Genomic DNA, 9236 nt, shown 5'->3' with positions numbered 1-9236 from the left:
AAAACGTGGGAATATTTTAACAGGAATTGCCATGTGTAGGTTTCATGGCCTCTTGCATCTTTCCTCGTTTTCTTATGTTGAGTGGGAGGAAGAAAGTTTTATGTCTGAATGTCAATGCCTGGCTGGAAAAAAAAAAGAACAAGAAGGTCGGGCAAGGATTGGAATAACAGGAACGAGAATAATCTAAAAGAACGTGAATATGTGGAAGAGTCGAAATGGAAGGAGTTTATGCATGAATGCACAGAAATAAAATGACGAAAAATAGAGAAAGGAAAAAGAGAATAAAAGGAAAAACAGTAGAGAAGAAAGGCAAAAGAAAGAAAGATTAATTTAGAAGAATATGAAGATGTGGAAGAATTAAAACGAAAACAGGTAAGCTCAAATTAACATACATGAAATAACAGTAAAAACAAGTAAAAATTAATGAAGAATATAAGATTTAGAGCAGGGATAGAAGTAAATGATTAGATACAACGGACATCTATACAAACTATATGAGAGAAACAAAATGAAAACACAAGAAAAAATAAAGTGAAGAGAAAATAAAAAAAAAACTAAAAATAAAAGGTGATATTATAGAGATATAAAAAAAAAATGCAGAAATTTAAGGAAGAAAAATCGTGTGTGTGTGTGTGTGTGTGTGTGTGTGTGTGTGTGTGTGTGTGTGTGTGTGTGTGTGTGTGTGTGTGTGTGTGTTTTCATCCGTCCATCTACCTGTCTGTCTGTCTATCTACCTATCTATATCCACACACTAAATACGAAAACACACACAAAATCTCCCACTTCACCTCACTTAAACCCACAAAAATCCACCATCTGATCTAAACCACACCCAATCAACACCTAAAATTAACCAAACACCACCGAAACATATAAACCTTACCCGCCACCACCACCACCACCACCATTACCTACAACAATCTTCCTTCTCTTACCATAAAAACACAACGAAAGAAATAATAGATACATGTCAGATCCTTAGCCACACTAAAGGCTCCTGTGACTATAGCGATTATATTCCCTACTCGTTCCCACCTGAGTCTGCATAATGCCTGAAACCTCCAACTGACAGGCGGTGACAGGCACAAATTACCACTTCTATAAAGCTGTCAGGTGGGGAGAGAGGGAGAGAGATAGGGAGGGACGGATGGGAGACGGATGGCTGAGGGATGGAGAACGAAGGAGAGACTAAAAGGAATGGATGGGAGGGGAGGGAAGCGAAGGGAAGGGAAGGGAAGGGAAGGGAAGGAAAGGAAAGGAAAGGAAAGGAAAGGAAAGGAAAGGAAAGGAAAGGAAAGGAAGGAAGGAAGGAAGGAAGGAAGGAAATGGGGAAAAATGTCAATGAGAGAGAGAGAGAGAGAGAGAGAGAGAGAGAGAGAGAGAGAGAGAGAGAGAGAGAGAGAGAGAGAGAGAGAGAGAGTAATGATACAGATAGTGAATGACAAGAGAGGGAAATGAATCAATGAGGATTACCTATTCATAATGTCTTTCTTTCCGTGTGTCTGGTGATGTGTTCTTTGTTGTTTCTGCTTCTTAATAGCGGCGACCAATGCAGTCCAGTGTCCTCCTCCTCCTCCTGCTCCTCCTCCTCCTCCTCCTCCATCACGCCTGCCCCGTCATCTGTCTGGCTACGTATCCACCCAAATAATGAATGCAATGGAAAATCTATAAGAACATTCGTAAGTGTGTCATTTCTTCCCAGCTATGAGTTTATGCATCAATCGATCGGTTTCCAGTGTTTGTGGTTTCATGGACAGTGTGTGTGTGTGTGTGTGTGTGTGTGTGTGTGTGTGTGTGTGTGTGTGTGTGTGTGTGTGTGTGTGTGTGTGTGTGTGTGTGTGTGTGTGTGTGTGTGTGTGTGTGTCCATGGTCATTTATTTATTTGATTTCATTTTACTGTTACTATTATTGTCATTTTCTCTGTGTGTGTTTAGTTTCTGAGTAATTTTTCAATGTGTTTGTTTATTGTCACTCTTGTTTTCATTCAAATTGCTTTATGTTAGTGATTAAGATTATTTTTTTATTATAATTTATGCTACAGTCTATTCATTATTATTTTCATTATTATTTTCAATGTTTATTTTCCCAATGAGCCTCTGGTCGATTAATTCATTATGACATAAATCTTTTTAATCTCTTCAGTACCATGACACCTTTTAATATTTATTCTGCTTACTATTTGGTGATTTTTTACAGCTTCAGAAACTCATTTGGGGATTAAAATAATGAAGACTGTGACTATTAATCTTCTCACCTCCATAGACCCTTCATGATTTAAACTAAATAGTTTAATTATAACCAAAACTCATGGTAAAAATACGTCTCAGTACTGAAGGGGCTAAAATTACACATAAATCATTTTTAAGTAAGAAATTTTGAATAAGGGTATTATTTTTTATATTGCCAGACGAACTGACACATAACGTAGTGATTCTCAAATGGACACAAAACTTGGATGTATTCTTGCCATCAAAGAGAGGCGAGGCAACCCTTCACTTATAACGTAGCCAAACATCTTCATCCATGTGTCCCTTTGGCGAGCATGAAGCGCCGAGACTATGAGGAGTAGAACAAGTAGCTAACGGTGGAATTACCAAATACCTTGTCTTCACACCATCCATCTATTTGAATATTCATTTATCTATATGTCGATTTGTCTACCTGTCTATCCATCTATCTATCTATCTATCCAAATACCTATGGGTCTCTTTGTGTCTGTTATTCTATCAAAGCTGTTTGTCTCTGTTTATCTATCTATCTATTTTTCTGTTTATTTATCTGTCCATATTCATTTTTATCTCTATTTGTCTACTCATCTACCTATTTATCTAAATACCTACAGGTCTGTTTGTGTCTATTTATCTATCAAAATTGTTTGCCTGTCTGTTTATCTATCTATTAATGTATCTATGTATTTATCTAGCTGTCCATATTCATTTCTATATTTCTCTACTATTCAACTGTCTGTACATGTCTTTTTTTTCTGTTTTCCACCTTTTTATCTATCTACCTATCTCTCTGGCTGTGTATCTATCAGGGGCTCAGTGCGGTGCAGCAAGCAAGCCTTCATCATCCCGCGCTTCCATCCAGTGCGGTGCTGCATCAGTGTTTGTGGCCACAGAAATTATAGAGTTCAAGTGATATTCCTCACCATCCATTGCCCTTCCTTCCAATCGCCTTGCCTTCGCCCCAATTCTTTTTCTTCTTTGCTCTGTTTTATAGACATCTTCATTATCCCCTCCCCCTCCTCCTCTTCCTCCCCCTATTCCTCCTTCCACCCATTTTTTTCCCTCACCTCCCTCCTCTTCTTCCTTCCTTCCCTACCTACCTCCCACCCACAGTCAATTTCTCTCATCTCCCCTCCCCTCCCTTCCTCTCTCCCTCTCTCTCGCCTTCAATAGCTTACTGTTGATCCCATGTTATTGTGACGTTCTAATCTTAGACTGTGTTGTTTTTCTTTCATCTTTTTATTGCTACAAATGGTGAACACGATTTCTATATCCATTTGGGTTTGGGCCCCTGCTCACTCCGTACTGGGAAATACACGGCCACGCATGCACACTGGCTTGCGCGGGCGCACACACACACACTCTCTCTCTCTCTCTCTCTCTCTCTCTCTCTCTCTCTCTCTCTCTCTCTCTCTCTCTCTCTCTCTCTCATCTCTCTCTCTCGGACAAAGACATAGATACATCATGCAGATTACAGCAAACAAAGACATAGATACATCAGCAGATAAAAGCACAGACACACACACACACACACACACACACACACACACACACACACACACACACACACACACACACACACACACACACACACACACACACACACACACACACACACACACACACACACACACACACACACACACACACACACACACACACACACTAACGCACACACAGAAAATAACAAACTCATTACAGTGTTCAGGACAAGTACACAAATCGCAGTAATCCTTCACCTCTCTCTATACTGTTCTTCTCGCACAACCTACGCTGGAAACACCGATGTCTCAGTGTACGCAGTTTGACTTTAGCTCGTATTCTGAAACACTTCTGTGCTTCACCTTCATTATTTCAAGAGGGTTTGTTTAAATTTACAGGAGTTTTTACGGTGTCTTTTTACGGTTTTAAAGGCAGAGTGACAAGATTTCTGCATTACTAACTGGAGAAACACTCTTGAAAATCCCGCTAATCACATCTATGCCTCTTGAAAATAATCGTGGTGAAAGAGAAGAGCGTTTCTGAATACGGACCTTTTATCCAAGGCAACACAACGAAGTCTGTATTTAGAAACGCTTTGGCCTCTCCCCACGACTATTTTCCAAGGCCACAGAGATCTTTAGCCGGGTTTTCAAGAGCGTTTCTCCAGTTAATAATGCAGAAATCTTGTCACTCTGTCTCTAGAAACGTGAAAACACCTTAAAAGATTAGTGTAAATTCAAATAAAGCCTTATGAAATAGAGGTTAAGTGCTGAAGGGTTTGAAAATGTGAGCCTGAGTCTCATCAGGACCACCATGAAACAAACCATCAGTTCCTCGAGTAATTATATACAAAACTGTGATACTTAACCCCTTCAGTACCAAGACGTGTTTCCATATTCATTCTGCTTACTATTTGGTGATTTTATACAAATTGAGAAACTTATCTGGAGGATTAAAATAGTGAAGACTGTGTCCCATTAATCTTCTGACTTCAATAGACCCTTCCTAATGTCAATGAAATAGTCTAATCGTATATAAATCTCAAGGTAAAGATGTGTCCCAGTACTGAAGAGGTTAACAACACAATACAATAAGAGAAATATGTAGAAGCAGTAAAGATGTGTCCCAGTACTGAAGAGGTTAACAACACAATACAATAAGAGAAATATGTAGAAGCAGTAATAAAGATGTGTCCCATTACTGAAGAGGTTAACAACACAATACAATAAGAGAAATATGTAGAAGCAGTAATGCCTATACACGTGATCCGTCCTATGCATAGAAGGCACGTAATTTATAATAGCTACCTTGTCTTTACACTATCCATCTTTTTAGCATTCATTTATCTGTATATGGAAGGCACAAAATTTATATGTCACTTAAAAATCCTCATCATTCACAAACTTTCCTTTTCTTTTTGAACTCTACTAATTTCACACTAACAAGCAACACCTGATAACTGAGTATCTTCCATTTTCTCCCTTATATCTCCTTGCACAGTAACATTTCTACTAGTCCACCACCATACGAAACTCTATATACCCTTCCTCATTTCTTTTTTAGGCAGTGACCGTACCCGTTTTCTATGAATGCTCAAAGGGGGAACTGAAGAAATGTCATGGATAGAGAGAGGGAGAGAGGAGAGAGAGAACAGAAGAGTCGATCCCTTCTTACCACCACTACCACCACCACCCTCCTCCTCCTCCTCCTCCTCCTCCTCCTCCTCCTCCTCCTCCTCCTCCTCTCCTGGCTCGGGAAGGTGCGGCGTGGCGAGGTGAGGGAGGGGAGCCATTCGTCAGCATTACGGGGACGCCAATGGTCCTGTAATCTGAGCCTGAAGTAGGATGCAGAAATTGCCTGCCCTGTAATGACTCCGCCTGAAATGATAGCGGAACTGAGAGCTATTTTGAACATCCCGTGAATGAGACAGGGAGGGGGAGGGAGGAAAGGAGGGGAGGGAGGGAAGGAGAGAGGTATGGAGGGACGGAGGAAGAGGTGGAGAGGAGTGAGGGAGGGAGAACAGGGAAGTTATGAAGCGGAGGAGATAATGTAAGTGAGGTGAGGGCAACGGAAGGAAAAAGAGAATGGGAGATGCAGAGATAATGATCAGAGATAAGAATCGCAATTATAATACAGATGTTATCGCCTGATAAATATATTGATAAATATAGAATATAGTTAGCCAGTGTATTGACAGGATATGTAGATATAGGGGAGATGAGAGAGAGAGAGAGAGAGAGAGAGAGAGAGAGAGAGAGAGAGAGAGAGAGAGAGAGAGAGAGAGAGAGAGAGAGAGAGAGAGAGAGAGAGAGAGAGAGAGAGAGAGAGAGAGAAGAGAGAGAAAAGCAACGGAAAGAGAAAAGAGACAAACAAACAAAGAAAAAAAACAGACATAGAGATAGAGAGAAAAACAGATACAAAGCAACACAGAATAAAAAAAAAAAAAAAAAAAAGAAACTAAACGAACATGACAAAAAAAATATGAAAAAAAAAGAAAAACCGGGAATTAAAAAGCGACAATATACAGACGACAAAAAGGAAGAGGAAATGACAGGGTGACAGTGAGACCGGCGGGGGTGAAAAGTGTCATTACAGAGGCGGGATGCAGTGCGGGGGTCCAGGAGACGGCCAGGATACGAGAGAGCGAGGGTGAAATTGAATGTATCTGCCAACATTATGTGCTTAGGGTGGCAGGGTGATGGAAGGACCTGAGGGGAGGGCCAGGGGGAGGAGCAGGGGCGTGGTGGTGTGACGGGTGGGAGGCTGGAAGGGTGGGGGCGCCTGGAAGAGACAAAAAGACCAGGTGAAATGAGGTTTTTTGGTGGTGGTAGTGGTGGTGGGTACGGAACAGGAGAAGAAGGAAAAGGAGGAGGAGGAGGTGGAAGAAGAGGAGGAGGAGGAGGAGGAGGAGGAGGAGGAGGAGAAGGAGGGGAAGAGGAGGAGGAAGAGGAGGAGGAGGAAGAGGAGGAGGAAACGACAAACTTGCTCACCATTTCATTACGTTTTGCAGGCGGGACATTACTGGTGAAAACGAGGAATTGGTCACGCGAGGCTTTATCAAGACGAGACATGAAATATTCGTAATTCTTTAGAAATAATTGATGAAAAAAGTAAAAGAAAATGAGGTAAAAAAAAAAAAAAAACTCAAGTACCTGATGGAGAGAGAAAAAAAAAAAGATAAACGTGATACATTAAGATGACTCGTTCAAAATGTTCATAACTGTCTTTAGATAATTGATAAGAAAGAAAAAGTAGATTTATCTCTTGAGTGAAAAATGCATCTGCAGCAGTATTGGGACCACCCTGCCAGCCAGACACAACCGGGAGGAGGCGCTGCAGGCGATTCTCAGTCTTATCTGTTCAATATAGCACATGACAACCTCTCCTCCACTCCTTGTTTACACTTTCACTTCACTGTTTGATGTCATGCGATTATGTGACTGTGCTATCCAGAGAGTGAAGCGGCATACTCTGCACAGCTGGCCCTCGCAGCGGCGCCTATAGCACAGGACAGCGGCGCCTCGGAGTCCCACGCCGCTGTCTGATGTGTAGTTTCATGACTCGCCAGAAAGTGTCAGTGCAAGGCGGCTGCTTCATAAGGAACGTTTGGTGATCGCCGCTATGGGTTCAAACTGATGGTCATTTCACTCTATGGTTCGTATTCTCAAACACTTCTGTGCTTTACCTCCACTATATCAAAAGGCTTCCTCTAAATTGACACGAGTTTTTTTAAGGTGAATTTTACGATTCTATAGAAGAAGCAGAGTGACAAGATTTCTACATTCTTAACTGGAAAAACACTCTTGAAAACCTCGCTAATTATCTCTATGGCCTTGGAAAATAGTCGTGGTGAGGGAGTTCTGTGTTTCTGAATAGTAGATGTGTGGCATGAAATATAAAAGCCTTAATGGTCATTCAAAAGTACACTGATCGCTGGCTTGCTGTTGTGACACAATAAAACAATACAACACACCAGACCAAACCACACCAACACACCACCACACCACAACAGGCAGCTCAAGGAGGGAGAAATGAGACGGACAACCTGCTTACATTCAGAATTCCAGACAAAAGGGAGTTACACATTACTATACAATATTTGCATCTCTGAGTCTCACCCAATACCCTGCACACATCCTCAGCGTTGTCCGTGATGTGGAGAGCGAAAGTGAGACCATGGCACGCGACTCGCCCAAGCAAACCACCAAAGTAATGTAGGGTTAAGAAAAACAAGCGAAACACCATCATATACTTGAACTGGAAAGGTGAAAAGTGAAATTGTGGCGTGAACTAAGCAGCTGGGCAGGCAGGGAGGGGAGAGATGAGCAAGTGGAGAGATAGGAGAGATAGAAGAGGGATGGAAGAGGGGAAGAAGGGGAAGCAGAGGAAGGGGAGAGGGGATATCGTTGAGTAAATTTGCAATAAGTAATAATTTAGTGCGTACAGGTATTATGTGCTTCCAGGCGATAAAGTGTGGGAGATATTGTCTAGGTATTCCAGGAGAGAGAGGAGGGAGCGACGCACGAGTGGAGGGAAGCAGGGCGGGGCGGAGGGATGGATAGGATGGTGGAGAAAATAAAAAGGAATGTAAGAAGCGAGGGAGGGTAAGGACGAGAGGGAGGGAGGCAATATGAGGGGAAAATCATGGCTGTTGATTATGTGTTCAATATTTCAACGTGTTTTTCTAACGATACTGCATTATAAAACTGGTTCTTGGTATGGACAATAAAAAAAAAGGGAGAAGCAGAAACAAAGACACTAATTCGAGTAAGCGCACACTCAATTTACACACACACACACACACACACACACACACACACACACACACACACACACACACACACACACACACACACACACACACACACACACACACATGATTAAACGGGGATTTCATTACAGGACTGGGTGAATATTGAATTACAATTAAGTCCAAACCATGACATTATTCATATTAAGAATTAAGATTTCGAAAAGGAAATTAATTAGTAATAGAAATGCTAAGTATACAAAATGAAATCAAGTTATTAAAATCCCATTATTATTATTATTATTATTATTATTATTATTATTATTATTATTATTATTATTATTATTATCATTATTGGTATCATCATTATAATTGTCATAATTACATATAAGAGAGAGGAGAGAAAAGAGAGGAAGGTGTGCATGTGTGTGTGTGTGTGTGTGTGTGTGTGTGTGTGTGTGTGTGTGTGTGTGTGTAAAGCACAATGCAATACATCATTAACCAGTCAATATGTTGTCGTCTTCTTTGTCTTCCTTCTGTTAACACTACAACATTTCTCTTCACTATTTTTTTCCCTCGCACCACCACTCATCTCTTTTAATATGTCATGCACTGCTTTATTAGTGTTTGCTCTCATTCCGCATTCACTCGTTATTGATATTATTCTATACTCCCTCCACCTTTCATTATTTTTTTTTAGCTCACTCAATCTTTATACCTTTTCAATCACTTTCCTTGTGTGTGTATGTGTGTGTGTGTGTGTGTGTGTGTGTGTG

The sequence above is a fragment of the Portunus trituberculatus genome, chromosome 43, assembly GCF_017591435.1.
Source record: "Portunus trituberculatus isolate SZX2019 chromosome 43, ASM1759143v1, whole genome shotgun sequence".
In the NCBI taxonomy this organism is placed as follows: Eukaryota; Metazoa; Arthropoda; class Malacostraca; order Decapoda; family Portunidae; genus Portunus; species Portunus trituberculatus.
This window is presented reverse-complemented; position numbering follows the sequence as displayed.